The following is a 19044-nucleotide window of genomic DNA, read 5'->3' on the forward strand; positions in this document are numbered from 1 at the left end:
TTTCTGGTTTCAGTTTACTGCATGAATGTATGTTATCTTCAATATTTATGGTAGTTTTTCAGTCTCAAACTCTGACCATTTGACATCATGAATTTCAAATGGATAAGAAATGGACAATCATCAAGTGTTCATTTTCTAGTAATCCTGCACCGAGTGGAGACAAAAGTTTACTATATTTGTAAGGTACAAGAAGAAAACTTGCTTTTGAATTCCAATTCTTAGCTGATGAAGGATGAGATATTGTCATAGTTAGAAGTTTTTTTTTTAAGGTGATTTTTGGAACTGTAATTTAGGGTTATATTTACTTATTTTATAAGGTTTTCTTGTCAAATGAGAGCCTTATGTATTGTTAGAATATTGTGAGAGTATAAGTCCAATGGGCATAGGTCCATAATTATAGGTCTCTTGTATATCAGGTCTTGTCTACCTATATAAGGCGGGCCATTTTACTTAATTACACACTGCTTAATATACAATTTTTCAAACTTTAAAATGGTATCAGAGCTTCTCAAGATCAGCTTGTTGACATATTCACTAAGTCTCTCCCACTAAAACACTTTCATGTTTTAACTTCTAAACTTATGTTGACATCACATCACCTAACATGAGTTTAGGGGACTGTTAGAATACGAATAGAATATAAGTTCAATGGGCTTAGCATATAATTCTAGGTGACTTGTACTCACACCTTACTTATATAAGACAGTCCCTTTTACTTTATTATACAGTTTAATATACAGTCTTTCAGACTTTAACACAACTAGTTACCAATTCGTGTGATGCACGGGAAAGCTATCGATAATAAGATCTAATGAAATTTAAAAATAGGAAATTGAGTTAATAATATGCAAATCGTTATAAAATATTAATGCATGGTCAAATTGATATATAACTAAAAGAAAGTATGTGTGTGTGTTTTATGTGCATCAGAAGTAGAGGTATTTAGAGAACTTTGCTTCTCATCCAAATTTTACATGTTTTGATCAGTGCAGCATCATAGAAACAAAGACCTGAAACAATACTACATGTCTATATGTCATACAAAGAAGAATTCCAAACAAATATAAGTTTTATACTAAAGATACAAGTAAAATTGTACAAACAAATTGATTCCTATAAAACTATTTTATGCTCAAAGTTATACAAACATTAATCTAAAGTAAACCCATCCAAGCACCATGCACATAAAACACACACAAACATAAGAAATATATAGAGTTGAAGTTGAGAAAAGGATGTGTAAAGATACAAATTTTCGGGCCCTAACTTCATTAGCCCATTCACTAAAAAATACCCACACAAGCCCATAACTATTTTGGGCCCACACAAATATTTCCTACATACTTACTACATATTACCCAAATACCCTCCATATTATTACCCAACTTGGGCTCCCACAAATATTTTCCACATAAGCCCCATAAATTATCTTGGGTCCTCTCACAAATATTACCCATTATATCCCACATATTATCCAATTTGGGTTTTCACAAAAATACTTATCATACTATTACCATATTAGGCCACAAAATTATACTATCTCCACAAACCAAAAAAAAAAAAAAAAAAGCCCCAACAAAACTATCGTATAAAGCCCATTGCTACACTGCACCTCTAAAAGGCCCGTCGCTACACGACACCTCTAAAAAGCCCATTGCTACACAACACCTCTTAAAACCCATTGTTACACGGCACCTCTAAAGCCCGTTGCTACCCGGCATTCTTACTAAGTCCGTTGCTGCAGGGCAATATTTTTACAAAATCCTACAAAGCCCAAATACTATTTTGGCTACACAGCATCTCTAAAGCCTGTTGCTACCCAGCATTCTTACTAAGTCCGTTGCTACAAGGCAATATTTTTACAAAACCCAAATACTATTTTGGCACCTATTTTATAAAGCCCAAATACTATTTGGGCACCTATTTTACAAAGCCCAATACTATTTTGGCAACTACTCATAAAGCCCAATAATACTTTGGCACCTATTTATAAAAGCCCAAATATTATTTTGGTAAAAACAATTACATTATGCTCAAAAGCCCAAAACTATTTCTTGACAAAAACATATTTGCATATATTAAAGTCCCTAACTCATGGGAAATAAAAATTACTCATCTCTCAAAAATATTTCTTTTACAAAATTTATAGGAATTATGTTTATTTTTTCCATAATCAACTAACTACAAAAGCCCATGTATATCATCCATGGCAAAACTATTCATCTTGTGGGGATGGCCAAGCCCAAAGAAGCTCAATTACAAGGCCCAGCTAAGCAAGCTCAGCTCACATTCAAATCTCAGCAGCTAAAGCTCACGTGAGATGTCAAGTCAAAGTTCAGCACAACCTAACAACTGGGACCCACTACCATCAGTTCCAATTTGTCAAACCAGATCAGAGGAGGACATGTGTCCAACAGGGGTTAAACCCTTCCTTGCCAAGTTCATTTTCATCATTTTTCATGTTACATAAAGCTGGGATGACATGACATAAAGCTGGGAAGCCAGCTGTCTTCCCTTTCTTCTCCAACCCATTCGGTCAAAGACTAAGGGCAGCCATAACTAGACCATGAAAGCTTTTGGAATAACTGGAAAACAGCTCATTATCATGCCAAAAACGTGTACTTTCTGGTTCATGAACCAAGCACATGAACCCAAATGGGGAAACTTAGGGAAATGTGGTTTGGAGGGCACCAAAGGGATCTCCAGCAAAGTTCCCAACAAGGGCTCCAAGATTGACACCTGGCTTGGGTGACACAATCTGCCCTAAGGAGCTCTGATTCTATTAGCAGCAAAACCAAGATTATTAGCCTAATACATGCTCTAATCCCATCAATTGAGGACAATTAGCATTTAATGCTAAGTCAGAAGTCCAACTACCATTACCCAAAACAACAAAGAATACTCTAAAGCTGAACTTACCACTCTTGACCAAATCCTAGGAACGATTCTCCAAGAATTTTCTAAAGATTGAGGAAGATTTAGCAGAAATTATATGCTAATTACCCCCTCAAACTCAACTATAAATGGAACTCTCTACTAATACTTCAAGACAGGCCAATGGAGATCAAGATAGACCCACATACACTAAGAGATGCACTAATAGAGAAGAACTCTTCTTTAACTTCTCTGTTTAGCCTTATTTAAGCTCTAACAAAGTTCTGGGTCACTGAGCTCTTAGCTTCAAGCTTAGAAACTAAGTTCTCCAGCTCCCAGCTCACAAATACCCCTTATACCTCTACTTATAAACACTCATCTATTCCCAACAGAAAGCTCTAGCAACTTTACTAAACATTCTTTCTCACTACTCATACTACCCAAAAATGACCCTCACTACTCACTACATATACTATATACACGAGCATGCCCTGGCATCATAATGATCTTGCTGCGTTAGCTGGAATCTCTCTCTCTCTCCCTTGATCTCACACTAAGTTTCTTCATCTATATATTACTAAAAGCTAAAGCGTAGCATTTAATGTTACTACGCTCACGTTAAGGCATATTAGCAGCCACGTCATCATTTTTTATTTCCAATTTTTCTTATATATACTTTTAAACATTTTCTCATTTAAGGTGACTTATCTATTATTTAAATATTAAAATATCTTTTATCCATTATTTTTATTATTAATTTTCCAAAACTCTCCCTCTTTTTTACCTCTTCATCCCCCCACTACTTTCTATCTTAATATCATTCTTTCTCTACCTTTTTATCTTCCTTTATTTTGACTCTTCTTATTCTCAATATCTTACTATAAATTTGATATTTTCTTTTCATTCTATGCATAGTTTTCTCACACAAAAAAGGTTACTTCTCTCTCTCTCTCTCAATTTGTTTTTCATTTTTTGTTTGATTTTTTTATTTTTATTGCATCAATTCTTTAGGTTGATGAATTTTTGTGTTAATTAGAATTCTACTTTGGATTGATGTAATTTAGTTTTGTGTTTTAAGTTGTTATCTTTTATATTCTCTTTGATTAAATATTATCCTACTGCAGTATATATATAGTATATAGTAATATAGTGTTATTATATTACATAGAACGACTTAGATAATTTGATGTTTATTGCTATATATTTCATTTTTACTCTTTTTTCCTCTCATCTTATTTTATTCAACATTTAAATCCAGACACATCCTCCATACTATTAAATTATGCAACACAAATCAAGAAAATGGCTAGACACAAACTTGCCTTCCTTTACCATACATTGGGGGAATCAATATATTTGTGTGATAAAGGGTTATATAATTTATAATTTAGATAGCACACTTTGAATGTGTCTAGGCACATAGATTGAGAAATTTATAAACTTAAAAGGCTATTGAGAATGAACTTTTTGAATCAAGTTTAAAAAAATATGAACTACTATATATCATTTAGATAAAAACTTTTATCATAGATACATTAATATTTTTTTTCCACAAATTTAAATCACGCAAACTTAATAATTTTATATTATGTGTTAGCATCCTCTCTGTTTCTTCTTCTTCTTCTCAAAAATATTATGTATCATCTTTAAAGGATGCCAACAATATTGATCTTATGGGAAAAGTAACATAAAATATTGAGAAAAAAATGTTTTATATTACAACCTACTAAAAATGTTTTTTAAATATTTAAATCTTTTTATTTTTCATATCACTAATGTGTTTTACAATTACCACATGTGTTAACTTAAGTCTTAATATTCTTAAGTTGTTTCGGCAAAAAAAAAAAAAAAAAAAAAAAAGGTTGTCACAAAAGAGGAGTTCATGTAAAGTTTTTTTGCAAAATGAAATATATGTTTTGTAAGACCACCAAACTTGATAATTTGCAAATGATGGAACCACTTTCAACAATATTTGCATAGTTATATAGTTCCAACTAAAGCAATTGTGTATACTTTTAGTCTTCCAAAAACACACATCTACAAGTGGTTAAACATTCATCTTGGGTAGTTTTAACTTTTCATATAATTTTACCTTTACATATTCATCTATTTTAATTTAGATTTTTTTTTCCAAAAAAAAAAAAAAACTTTAATTTAGATATTTCTAAGTAAACAATGAAATAATGATTCACTAATCAAACCACTTCATACATTAAAAAAATTTAAGGCTCATTATTACTTCCGTTAATATATTATAGATATCTTAATTGATTGAGACCAAACTAGAGAAATGCCTTTCATATTTCCTTGAAAATTTAGAAGGAAAAAAAAATCCTTTGACATACCACTAACATAACTACATCTATAACTATTGAGGTCATCCATGATATCTATTTCTTATTTATAACCATAAAATTTACAACTAGCAAGGGAACATACAAAGTAATAAAGAATAAATGAAGGAAGAAAAAAATAAATGAAATCAAACGTCTATTAATAACCATTATGTGGAAAATAAAATGGTGGTCAAGAGGAGTAAGAAATAAAATAGAAATGGCAATACAAAGGACATTGAAAACTTTATAGTGCAATAAATTCAACAATTAAATATAATGATAAAAAAATTAAAACTTAAAACTAATCAAACTCTAACTAAGGAAATTATATATATATATATATATATATAATCATAATCTTCATACACCATGACTTAAAAAAAATTTAATGAATAGTTTTACCTCTTATTTAATGTCTATGTTATGCAAATCATCAACCAATAAATACACATGATAATGGAAAAAAATGTTATAGACAAGATTATAAAAAATATGATAAAACTTTTTTTTTTTTTTTTTTAAACTCTTTATAAAGTCTAGAGACTAAAATAGTATTTTATCTAAAAAAGTATCACGCGCAACGCGTGGGTCTATGATTAGTTATTTGTTATAATGGAACCCATGGTATTTGTTTACTCATTTACTATTGAAGGTTATGATGTAATTATTACTATAGAATTCTTTCCTCATGTTATTGTATTAGAGGACCCTCCCTCATAATCAACGGATGATGACTTTGAAGATGCAAATATTTTCCTTAATTTGTGAAAACAGCTAACAGCTGGAATTTATTCTGCTTTGCTTCATTTTACTGCTGGAATACTTTATTGCTATAATATTTTACTGTTGGGCTATTTTTATTGCAGTATGCTTTTTATTGTGCCGATGTGTCTGCTATAGGAAGTGTTTTTGGACCATCTCATAACCCTTGTCAATCCCATCCTAAGCCCAAGGTATAAAAAAAGGCAAACTCTTCAAAAACTTCACTAATAGCCTTTGGGCTGTGCTTCAAGCCCATCGTCGAGTTTTAGTTTAGACCCCCAATCCAACATAAATCTCATTTGTCGGAAGGAAAACGTTTCCGCCCCCGACAGGATGTAGAAGATCTATTAATTTTTTTGGTAACAATCATATATCAACATATGAAAGGTTGTATAACATCAGACCATAATATAAATGGAGTTTATCATGGCAACGCAATAGGAAGTATGAATAAATGTTGAATGAAAACGGCAAAGAAAAATATTGGCAGCTTAAAAGATTGACATGTATCCAATATCCATAATTGTTTGCCACATGGCATTATTTGTCATATCATACCTACTAAATGGAAGAAGTTACAACAGATAGAGGAGGTTGTAATGTATTGTTGACTGTTAGAATTCCATATAATAACAATATTTGAAGGGTTTGAATTAACGGAGAGACACATGATAGAATTGGAGATAAAGTAATACCTGAATTTAAGGAGATGCTCAATAAATGTCAATTGGTAAATCTAAAAATAAAAAATAAAATAGGAAAATAAATGATGATATGGTGCTGATGTGGCTTAACTAGAGTGTAACAACAATAAATGCTACGCTTCAGCTTTTAGATATATATAGATATAGATGTATATTATAATTTATTAAAAAAAATTTAAAAATTATTAAGAAACCAATTCACTCTATTCAATAAACTGCTTGCAGAGGTTCTCATTTCAAAGTTCTTACACTTGCAGAGGTTCTCATTTCGAAGTTCTTATATCCCTTAGGAATTAAAGTGTCTTACGCAACTTCCCTTCAACTAGCAATGCATCATTTGTACTTTTCCTTGTTACAATCCTTTGTGAGCATCAACCAACCCAAACAATCCCTTATACTTTAACACAATGTATATTATAATTGTGGGAACCAGAATTGAGACTGTTGGGCTTGAACTCACTTGGGCTCACAATTTATTTGTAGAGTGGGCTTCGAGATTTCCTACTTTGGGTCGTTCTCGGCACAGAGACTCAAAGTAATATTCCTCCTCTCTTCCTCAACGACTGTTTTTTCTCCTTTTTTCTGAACCCCCTCCTCTTCCCAAACTTCTGCTATTTATAGCTAAGGTTAGTGGGGAGATTATGATTACAGCCACCGCTAGTGCTATTGAAGGTTCAATATTATCTGTTTTAAGTGGGTGTTTAGGTGAGAGTGGGATGCAGCAACTATGGCCTTGGAACTTGGTTCCAGCTCAATCGATTGTGCTCGGTAATGCTGTTCCCCGAGCATTTCATGATTTTTCCAGACAGGGTTCATACGTTTGTTCGGGAAAGTTTGTGCCGAACACTTCTCAGGATTCGAGACCCAAAACTTGTTTTTACATGAAGGCAGTTTCAAGAAGGGTTTAGGGCAATGGGGCCGTTACATTGGGCCTGGGCCCAGGGCCCATATGGGTCTTGGGATCTCGGTACCGTATATTAGCCCCCCTTTGATTCATACCCAGTTGCCAGGAAGAATCAAGGAGCTGGCCGAGCCTTTTGATCTCAAAGGTCTTATGGCCTGGGACTCGTGGTATGGTTTCTCATTAATACTCATCTCAAAAGACGCGCCGTTTCGCGGCATCAGATACAGTTGTCATTATTGCCTGACGGTTCGTGAACTGAAGTGGCGCGCGTATCGGTTACCTTTGGTATTCGCAGGGCCGTTCGTAAATCGTGCCCATTTATTGCTTGATTTAACGTCTCTTTGCCCCCTTTTTGACCCTATAAATAGTTTCCCTCATAACATTCTTTCATTTTTTCTCCACCTCTGATTTTACGAGCTTACTCTCTGCCGACCAACTCTCTGTGCACTTACTCACCTGCCCAGAGTTCCTTTCCTCCTTAGAACCCAAAGTAAGTTTTCTTCCCCTTCCTATTCCTTCAGCTTATTTCTTGAAGTTCCCTTTCATAGCATTAAGCGTCATAGATGGGTTACTCTTATCTTCTAGAGTCCCCGGCTGCCTTGGCCACCTTTAGGAGCAAGTGTAGTATTCCCGATGACGTGGAAGTGGCTTACTGCCATGAGAGTGATATTGCTCTCCACCGAGGACAAGGCACAGCATTCTTTCCTCTGATGTCAATCTTAGAAGGTGGGGTTAGGTTCCCTGTGGATCCCCTTTTGACAGATACACTTAGGTACTACGGACTGTGTCCCGACCAGCTTCTCCCCAACTTTTACCGGGTAGTTAGCTGCGTCAGTAGGTTGAACCATACCTTTGATTTACAGTTAAATTATCATGACATTAACCATATGTATAGCTTCTGTGGGAACAAAGCTACCAACTATTACCTAAAGACAAGAGATAATCGGGTATGGCTGATATCATGCCTACCTAATTCGAACAGGAACTCCGCCGGGGAGTTCGTTCGGGTTCGCGGCAATTGGTTTGCCGGGGACGTCCCTTGCCCTCTTTCACGGCATGAAGTGGGTTTGTACCAATCCTTTGATCTAATTGTTTTCCACCCCTTTTCCTTTTCTTTTTATTGAAGTAAATCTTTATTATCAGGTACTGATATGTCACTTGTTCTTTTGCAGATGGCAAAGTATTTGTTCCGGACATCAGAACCGTCCACGTCAAAGATTTGAACTTCATCCTTCATTTCGAGATATTCGTGCATTGGGACAGACAGCTCCGAGCCTCGCACCTGATCCTCGGAGTAGAGCCAGTTTACTCCACTTGGCAGAACTTTAAGCAGGCGCTTCTAGTTGATAGCCCTCTGCTGTTATACATCGATGTTTGGTACGCAAGTTTCTTGCCGTCGAAACTTACAACCGGGGAGGCGAGGGAGTTTGGACGGCGCTTCACCTGCTCGGACAAGCTAGCCCCTTTGCGAGACGAGTCCGCGGAACGCGTGTCTCAACGCCTTAGAGAGTTAGCCCACGAGGCTATCCAACAAGAGGACCCCGTTCAAGAGCAGGCGCAGCCCGAGAATCTGCCCGCTGAGCCCGAGAAACCAGCAACTGAAGCAGAGGATAACCAACCCGGCGAAAGCATGGTGTCACGGAGGGTTATGACCATTGACCGCTTTGTGCCCGACGCACGGCAACCCACGCAGCCCCCACCTTCTCAGGGTCGGAGCCAGGTGCCTCACCCTCCACCCTCTTCTCAAGCTGAGCGAGCTCGTAAGAAGCAAAGGGTCGCCGATCAACCACCTTCAGGTCCGGGAGATGCCGCCGTTCAGACTCCTCCCCGGCCAACAGGGGGTATTGTAATCCGCGATCAACAGACCCAAGTCGGTCCGGGGGTTGCGTCCTCCTCCCAAACTGCTCCTGCGTGGAAACCAAAGTTTTTGCTGGACAACAAGCCTTTGCCTTCAACTGCCTGCATGCGGATGTGGGAGAAAGGCGAGGGTGGCCGTATTGCCCAGTCCCTGGTCGAGGGTCTTCTCCTTCCCGATGACGTGCATGCCTTTGAGGATGGATCTGAGGAGTCTGTGGGGTGCCGGTTAGAGTGGCACGCCATCGCGGTAATTCTTTAGTTATCTGTTTCTTTCCATACATTCACTTCTACTTCCTTACTAACTTTTGTGATTGTCAGGCTGCTCAACTGGCTCACATAATGGCTGGCCGGGCACGGGAACTTGCCGAGGAAGTCGAGCGTAAAAAGGGGGCGCGGGAGTCAGTGGACAAAACAGCAAAGGAAAAACTAAAGGCAGCTGAGTCCGCCGAGAAGAAGGCTGCTGCCGCGGAGAAAAATAGGGCGCTGGCGGAAAAGAGGTGTGCAAAGCTTTTGGCTAAACAGAACGAAACGGAAGTGAAGCTAGGTGAAGCCGTCAGCCTAAACACCTCTCAAGCCGAGGAGCTAGCCGACCTTAGGGCAGCCCTGGAAGCCTGTAAGCAGAAGTGGTACAACGAAGGGTTTGCTGATGCCGAGCAATCTGCAGAACCGGTGGTGGCCCAGGCTCGGAAGCTGGGTTTTAAGGCCGGGTGGTTCGCCGCTCTTCAAGCACTAGGAGTTCCCGAGGATTCCCACCTGAGAGACCCCGGCCAAATTCCCTTCCCGAGCCCCGTTACTGCCGTGCAAAATCCCCCGGTTGCTGCTGAGGAGGAAGAAACGGCAAGCATGAAGGAGCTGGTTAAACAGATTGACGCTCATGCCGAGTCAGATGACATGGAAGCCACCAGCATCCCAACTGTACAGGACCTTCTCGGTGAATCCTCAGGTTACCCCCTGACCGACCAGCAAGAAGTGACAGATCCGAACCGGCCTTCCAGCTGATTAACTGCAGCCTCTTTTTTTATGCTTTCACTTATTTTTATCGCATTTTCAACTTATTTTCTTAATGGTTTATTTGCCTATGTCACCGAGATGTGGTGAACGAACAATTTCCTCTATTTCGTGGGATTGATCGGTAAACAGCTTTTTTTTTTTTTTTTTAACTTTGGTTTTAATTCGTTGAATGAATTTCTATCTATTTGTGTGTTTCGCTTGGACTATGCCAGTGTTTTGGCCGTAAATGGAATGATACCCCAAAACCTATTGCGCGGTGCTTTGGATAATCCGAGAGTGACAATGGATTTAATGTTTGCAAAGGGTTAGGGTTCCCACATGTTCGGCGATTTTGATTCTGCCGAGGATGATGTTTTTGTCCTTTATCCTTTTATTCCTTTGTGACGATAAGGTTTCCACCTGCTCGACGATTTTAATCGAGCCGAGGGCCAGGTTTCTGTCCTTAGAGTTTTTAGTGATAAGGTTTCCACCTGCTCGGCGATTTTAATCGAGTTGAGGGCCAGGTTTCTGTCCTTAGAGTTTTTATTGATAAGGTTTCCACCTGCTCGGTGATTTTAATCGAGCCGAGGGCCAGGTTTTTGTCCTTAGAATTTTTTTTATTTGCAATTCTCTTGGTGCGCAATTATGGAATCAAAAACAGCATATACAAGCAACTCCATCATAATCTTGATTTTAGCAAAATACAAGTTTTGGCTTACACGGATGGTCACGCGTAAAACTTCTTTAAGTTGTTGGCATTCCATGGCCGGGGAAGTGGCCTCTCATCAAGGTCTTCCAAGTAGTAGGCCCCTACGCCGGCGATGGCGGTAACTCTGTACGGCCCTTCCCAGGTTTGAGCAAGCTTCCCTGCAGCTACGTCTCACATGTTTCCCACGACCTTTCTTAGCACCAATTCTCCGGCACTGAATTCCCTCCCTTTTACATCTCGGTTGTATCTTTGGGCTAGTTTCTGCTGATACTCGGCGAGCCGTATGATTACGGCCTCCCTGCATTCTTCTAGCCAGTCCAAACGCTCCGTCATCAGGTCGGTGTTCTGGGGGGGGGGGGGGGGGGGGGGGTCAAACCCCGTGACCCGTGCACTACATAAGCTCACCTCGGTTGGTATCACAGCCTCCGCCCCGTATGTCAAAGAGAAAGGGGTCTCGCCCGTGGATCTTCTGGGGGTCGTACGGTAAGCCCATAATACATTAGGTAGCTCTTCAGCCCATCTCCCTTTTGCCCCGTCCAGCCTCCTCTTGAGCCTGTTCAAAATCGTCTTGTTCACTGCCTCAGCTTGGTCATTGCTTTGTGGATAAGCCGGGGTTGAATACTTGTTCCTAATGCCGAGATCACTGCAGAAGGCCCAAAAAGCTTTGCTATCGAACTGTAGCCCATTGTCTGTTACTAGTGAATTTGGTACCCCAAACCTTGTGACTATGTTTTTTCATACAAACTTTTTCACGTCAGTATCCCGGATGTTTGCTAAGGCCTCGGCTTCCGCCCATTTTGTGAAGTAATCTACAGCCACCAATACAAAACGACGGTTACCTGTTGCTCGGGGGAATGGGCCGAGGATGTCAAGTCCCCATTGCGCGAACGGCCACGGGCTGCTGACGGGGTTCAAACGACCTGCTAGCTGATGGATCAAAGGGGCGTGCTTTTGACATTGTTCGCACCTCCGGACATATTCGGCGGCATCCTTCTGCATCTGTGGCCACCAAAACCCCTGGGTCATCGCTCTATGAGCTAAAGATCGTCCCCCAACATGGCCGCCACACACTCCCTCATGTAGCTCAGTCAGAAGCTCGCTTACTTTCTTGGGATGTAAGCATAAAAGGTAAGGGCCTGCGAAAGACCTTTGGTACAGTTTGTGATCCGAAGACAGCCAGTACCGGGGAGCTACTCGACGAATCTTTTTGGCCTCGTCTTCATCATCCGGAACTTTATCCTCGGCAAGGAAATCTATGATCGGGTTCATCCAGCACGGATTGGCCACCGCTACCTTGGCAACCTCCACTCTGGCTTGGTCGTGAATACTCTTCACACTAATGCTTGGCTCCCTTATAAGCTCTATTTTGACTAGCCGTGGCGTATCCTCGGTAGTCAATGAAGCTAACGTGGCTAGTGAGTCGGCGTGTTTGTTTTATGACCGACCTACCTGGGACACCTTTACCGTTCCGAATTGACCGATAATCTGCTTGGCTGCACTTAGATAGGCTTTCATTCGAGAGTCCCGAGCTTCAAAGCTTCCTATGATTTGATAAACAACCAGCCGAGAGTCTGAATAAATCTCAACATCTTTTGCGCCTAGATGCAATACGGCCCTCAAACCGGCCAGTAGGGCCTCATACTCGGCTTCGCTATTTGAGGATTTAAATCCCAATCTGAAGGAGTGTTCCAATCGTATGCCCTCCAGGGTGATTATGACAATACCAGCCCCGGCCCCCATAGCATTAGAAGTACTGTCTACAAATACCTTCCACGGACGAATTTCTGCATTACAAATTACCTTCCCGTCATTCTTAGGTGTGAATTTTGCGATGAAATCTGCAAGAACCTGTCCCTTTACCGAGCTTCTCGGTCGATACCTTATGTCAAACGATCCCAACCGAGTCCCCCATTTGGCAATTCGGCCCGTGAAGTCTGATCTCTTTAACAACGACTGCAATGGATACTCGGTGAGGACGAACACCGTATAAGCCTGGAAGTAATGTGGCAACTTCCTAGTGGCGTGTACCAGGGCTAAAACCAACTTCTCCAAGGGCAGGTACCTCGTCTCGGCATCTACCAAGGTTTTGCTTATGTAATACACTAGCATCTGTACTCCTTGGTCCCTTAGTAACACAGCACTTACGGCATGGTCGGTGACTGAGAGGTACATGAACAAATCCTCCCCGAGCTCCGGGGCTATCAACCTGGGCGCCTTTTCCAAGTATTCATTCAGCTCTCGAAAAACCTCATTACATCCCTTGTCCCAATGAAACCCCTTCCACTTCTTCAGAAGTTGATAAAATGGCCGGCAGCGATCGGCGAACTTGGAGATGAATCGGTTCAGGGCGACTAACATCCCAGTAAGCACTTGCACTTCTTTGGGATTGCTTAGTGGTCTGAGATGGTTCACGGCCTCTATTTGGTCGGGGTTAACCTCTATCCCCCAAGTAGAGATCAAATAACCTAGGAACTTGCTAGCCCCCACACCGAAAGTGCACTTCTCGGCGTTCAGGCGCAATTTATGCTGCCAGAGTATCTCAAATACTCCCCGGAGGTCTTCCGTATGTTGTGACTCTTTTCTGTTTTTTACCACCATGTCGTCAATGTATACCTCAACCGTGCATCCAATTTTTTCTCGGAACATTCTCATCATCATCTGCTGGTACGTGGCTGCAGCGTTCTTCAATCCAAACGGCATGACCTCGTAGTGATAGTTTGCACTCGGGGAGATAAATGCTGTCTTCTCTCGATCCTCGGGCGCCAAGGCAATCTGGTAGTAACCCTGGAAAGCATCCAAGAAGCTCATCCTCGGGTGCCCGTACGTGGCGTCTACTAGTTGGTCAATCTTGGGCATTGGGAACGGATCCTTGGGACACGCCCTGTTCAAGTCTGTGAAGTTCACACAAACTCTCCATTTACCGTTCTTTTTCTTCACTACCACTGTATTCGCTAGCCATCTTGGGAAGAATATTTCTCTTATCACTCCGACTTCCTTCAGCCGCTGGACCTCCAAGTTTACTGCGTCAACATGTTCCTTTGATGCTCTTCTCGGTTTTTGCTTTTTCGGGGGAAATGATGGGTCCACGTTAAGTTTGTGGACAATGAACTCGGGATCTACGCCGGGCACTTCATATGGGCTCCAGGCAAAGACGTCTACGTTCTTCAATACCTCCTCAGCAACGTCTGCCCCCGTTTCCCCTTAGGGCTTCTGTAATTGCTATAAAGTTTCTCTCTCAGTCTGCTCCGTTTGTCTGAGCTGTTCACTTTTCCATCTGACCGCGGCGACAAGACACTGCCTCGCCACTTGTTAGTTCCCTCTCACCTCGACGACTCCATACTCAGTGGGAAATTTTACTTTCACGTGGAGGGTGGACGGAACAGCCTTCATTACGTGGATCCACAGCCTCCCTAGGATTGCAGTATACGGTGAGAATGATCGGACTACTATGAAGGTCACTATAACTCCCTTGCCTTCCATGTCTACCGAGAGAGAGATTTGTCCCTCTGGAATTACGACTCTCCCGTCAAATGAGACCAGCGACGTGTCATATTTCGCCAAATCCTGACTCTTCAATCCAAGCCCTTTGAACAGGTCTGGGTACATGACGTCAGCCCCGCTTCCTTGGTCTATCATCACCCTCTTCACCAGGAACCCTCTTATCCGAGCTGTTACTACCAACGCATTATCATGAGGCTGGACCGTCCCTTCCAAATCTTCTTCTCCGAATGAGATGGTCAGCCGTTCAACTTTCTTTTTCTTCTTAGCTGAATCTCTTTCCATGCAAGCCACTGTCAATACCCTTTTAGCTGCTGCCGTACCTCTTGGTGCCGCGTGGATGACTTCGATCACCCCCAGTGGTGGCGGGACGGGGTTCTTTTTCTGTTGAACACCCTGGCCGGCTTCTCGATCAGTGGAGCCTACTACAAACTCTTTCAGGTACCCTGCCTTTACTAGCTGCCCGAGATGATCTTTTAGTACCCGACACTGCTCGGTGGTGTGCCCTTTGTCTCTATGGTATGTGCAGTACAGGTTTTGGTTCCTCCGAGATGGGTCACCCCCCATCTTGTTTGGCCACCGGAAGAATGATTCGTTCTTGATCCGATCTAAAATTTTGTGCACGGGCTCTTTGAACGCCACATTAACTCCTTCAATTTGCACATCTGGTTCCTGCATCCTGAAGTCTTTTTTTGGTCTTGCCGACACAACGCCTTGCCGAGATCTCCCGACTAACGGAGCTTTCCCCCTGTTCTGCAACCGATCATCCTCTAGGTGATTGTACTCCTCTATGCGTCTCATAAGTTGCCTCATATCCTCGGGAGGTCTTTTTGTCAATGACTCCCGTAATTCAGAGTCTTCGGGGAGCCGCATCCTGAAGGTGCTTATCGCAATCTTCTCATTTCCACCACCAATCTCGTTGTAGAGTTCCCAGTACCGGCTAGCATAACTCCGAAGGGTTTCTCCGACCCTCATCTTTATGGAAAGTAACGCGTCCACCGGCTATGGCACTCGGTTGCATGTCACGAATCTACTGCTGAACTATTGAATCAGCTCGGTGAAGCTACAGATGGAGCCTTTTCGTAACCCATTGAACCATCTCAGGGCCGTTGAGCCGAAACTGGAGGGGAATACCTTATACATCAACGCATCATTGTGTGCATGCAAGGACATCATGTGGATGTAATGACTGACATGCTCCACAGGGTCTGTCTTCCCATCGTAGGAATTGAATGGCGGTCGTGTAAATCTACTCGGCATAGGGGCCCGTTCAATCTCGTCGGAGAACGGTGACCGGGCAGCCATTCGTAGGGCTCGGCTCATGGCGTCCATGGCAGCATTGTGGGGCTGCCGTTCTTCTGGCAATTCCAACCCTCGGTCATTGTATCCATGTGACCGTGAACGGTCCCGGTGATGACGTGTCTCTCGGGAGTGCCGGCGTGATTCTTGAGAGTGTGATCGGTTTTGGAATCGTTGCATACCAGATTGGCTGGAGCCCTCCTCGCCCCAATTTCTCCTTTGCCGGAGGTTGCGATCCCTTTCTTGGCGTCGACCCCTTGCTTCTAGTTCTAGATCCATTACCAGTCTGCGTAACCGCTCCAGTTCTCGGTCTCTATCATCATACTGCCTATGCGCCGAGACACCCGAAACCGTTCGGTGGGTCTGGTCCGACCCCTCTCCCAATCCAAACCTTTCCTCTCCTCTGGGGTGCTCCCTATCCTCACGCCGTTTCTGCCTTCTCTCCCTCCACGTCGATCCCCGAGAAGATCCTATGGAACCACTCAGTGCACGCCCTCCCGAACGCACCTCGGACATTTCCCTTATTTGAGTATCAGTCGAACCACAGCTTCGTAGGAGAGCCCCACGGTGGGCGCCAATTGTGGGAACCAGAATTGAGACTGTTGGGCTTGAACTCACTTGGGCTCAGAATTTATTTGTAGAGTGGGCTTCGAGATTTCCTACTTTGAGTCGTTCTCGGCACAGAGACTCAAAGTAATATTCCTCCTCTCTTCCTCAACGACTATTTTTTCTCCTTTTTTCTGAACCCCCTCCTCTTCCCAAACTTCTGCTATTTATAGCTAAGGTTAGTGGGGAGATTATGATTACAGCCACCGCTAGTGCTATTGAAGGTCCAATATTATCTGTTTTAAGTGGGTGTTTAGGTAAGAGTGGGATGCAGCAACTATGGCCTTGGAACTTGGTTCCAGCTCAATCGATTGTGCTCGGTAATGCTGTTCCCCGAGCATTTCATGATTTTCCCGGACAGGGTTCATACGTTTGTTCGGGAAAGTTTGTGCCGAACACTTCTCAGGATTCGAGACCCAAAACTTGTTTTTACATGAAGGCAGTTTCAAGAAGGGCTTAGAGCAATGGGGCCGTTACATTGGGCCTGGGCCCAAGGCCCATATGGGTCTTGGGATCTCGGTGCCGTATAATAATTTATTCAAATTTTTTTAAAAGAGAATTAATTTTCGAAGCTTTTATTTCGCGCTTTACTCCTTGTGAATTGCTATAAAACAAAAGTCAAAAAAAAATTTTTTTTACTAAGAAACCAATTCACTCTATTCAATAAACTGCTTGCAGAAGTTCTCATTTCAAAGTTCTTAGAGCAATAACATCAACTTGTGCATAATATTCCGTCTATTTTACACTTAAAACCTACTTTTTCTATTTTTACACACTCATTTTTACAAAACACCCACATCAGTTTATCTATTCTACACATTTATTCAATAAAATATTCATTTTTTTACAATTTTTTATTACTCTCCCTCACTGCCCCTCTCTCTCACAAACCAACACTCCCTCACAGACCCAAACCTAACACTCTCTCACAAACCTAGACCCAACACGCAAAGATCGGTCTTCTTGTTTGGTTCATCGACCCAGACCCGGTCTTTTTTGTTGTTAATTTTCTTTATTTCTTTTTTGGTTGGTAAGAAAGTGGTGGAAAATAGTAGAAATAGAAGGAAAGACGATCGGCAACATTCTCTCACAGACCCAAACCCAACACACAAAGAAAAGTAGCAGTTTTCGTTGGCATGCAAACTCCATTGTTGTTGTCGGCGTTCGGTTCCAACAGTCCGATGATCGAAATGGCTCGCTTCTTGGATCGATCTTCTTGTTTGGTTCGTTGACCCAGACCCAGCCTTTTTTGTTGTTAATTTTCTTTGTTTCTTGTTTGGTTGATGAGAAAGTGGTGGAAAAGAGTAGAAATAGAAGGAAAGACGATCAGCAACCAAAGATCTGTTGATTTTCTCTGTGTTTGGTTAATTTTCTTTATTTCTTGTTTTCTCTGTGTTTTTCTTGGCAGCCAAACAAATCCTGTGTAATGCTAATTTCTTGTAATACTTGATTTTGGAATAAATTTTTTGATGTGGTGTTCTCTGTTGATGAATGTGTGGCGTTCTCTGTTGATCGAGGGCAGTGAGACTGAGGTAAGAGTGAGAGCGAGAGCAACCAGAGACACAGAGAGGAGAGAGAAAAAACTAATAAAAAAATAAATGGAAGCGCTACAGTAACAGTGCATATATGCATGGTTACTGTAGCAATTGTGCATAAATGTACAATTTTACACCCACTAATGTGAGTATTTTTTGGGCCAAAATGTGTAAAAAGACTAAATTTTTTTATTTTGCAAAACTATCCACCAGCTTATGTAATTGCTCTTACACTTGCAAAGGTTTTCATTTCGAAGTTCTTATGTCCCTTAGGAATTAAAGTGTCTTACGCAATTTCCCTTCAACTGGCAATGCATCATTTGTACTTTTCCTTGTTACAATCCTTTGTGAGCTTCAACCAGCGCAAACAGTCCCTTATACTTTAACACAATGTATATTATAATTTATTAAAAAAATTTAAAAAGAGAATTAATTTTCCGAGCTTTTATTTCGCGCTTTACTCCTTGTGAATTGCTATAAAACAAAAGTCAAATTTTTTTTTTTTAATTAAGAAACCAATTCACTCTACTCAATAAACTGCTTGCAGAGGTTCTCATTCCAAAGTTCTTACGCTTGCAGAGGTTCTCATTTCGAAGTTCTTATATCCCTTAGGAATTAAAGTGTCTTACGCAACTTCCCTTCAGCTAGCAATGTATCATTTGTACTTTTCCTTATTACAATCCTTTGTGAGCATCAAGCAGCCCAAACAAGTGCGTCACATCATACAAAGACAAAACTCGTGCTAATTGATAAGCTTTTACAAGGACACAAATACAACACCAAGATGGGAAAATTTATTCGAAGGACCACATAACCATTACCTAATAGTCCACCCACACACTAAAAGTCTCCATGTGTCATAATTAGCTTAATTACATTCCAATTAGACGTGGCAAAACAGGCGGATCCGGTCAGGTCAATCGGGTTTGTGGGTCAAACAAGTCATAGGTCAAAAGGGGTCATTTTTAAA

This window comes from Quercus robur, chromosome 10 (genome assembly GCF_932294415.1).
Source record: "Quercus robur chromosome 10, dhQueRobu3.1, whole genome shotgun sequence".
Taxonomy (NCBI): domain Eukaryota; kingdom Viridiplantae; phylum Streptophyta; class Magnoliopsida; order Fagales; family Fagaceae; genus Quercus; species Quercus robur.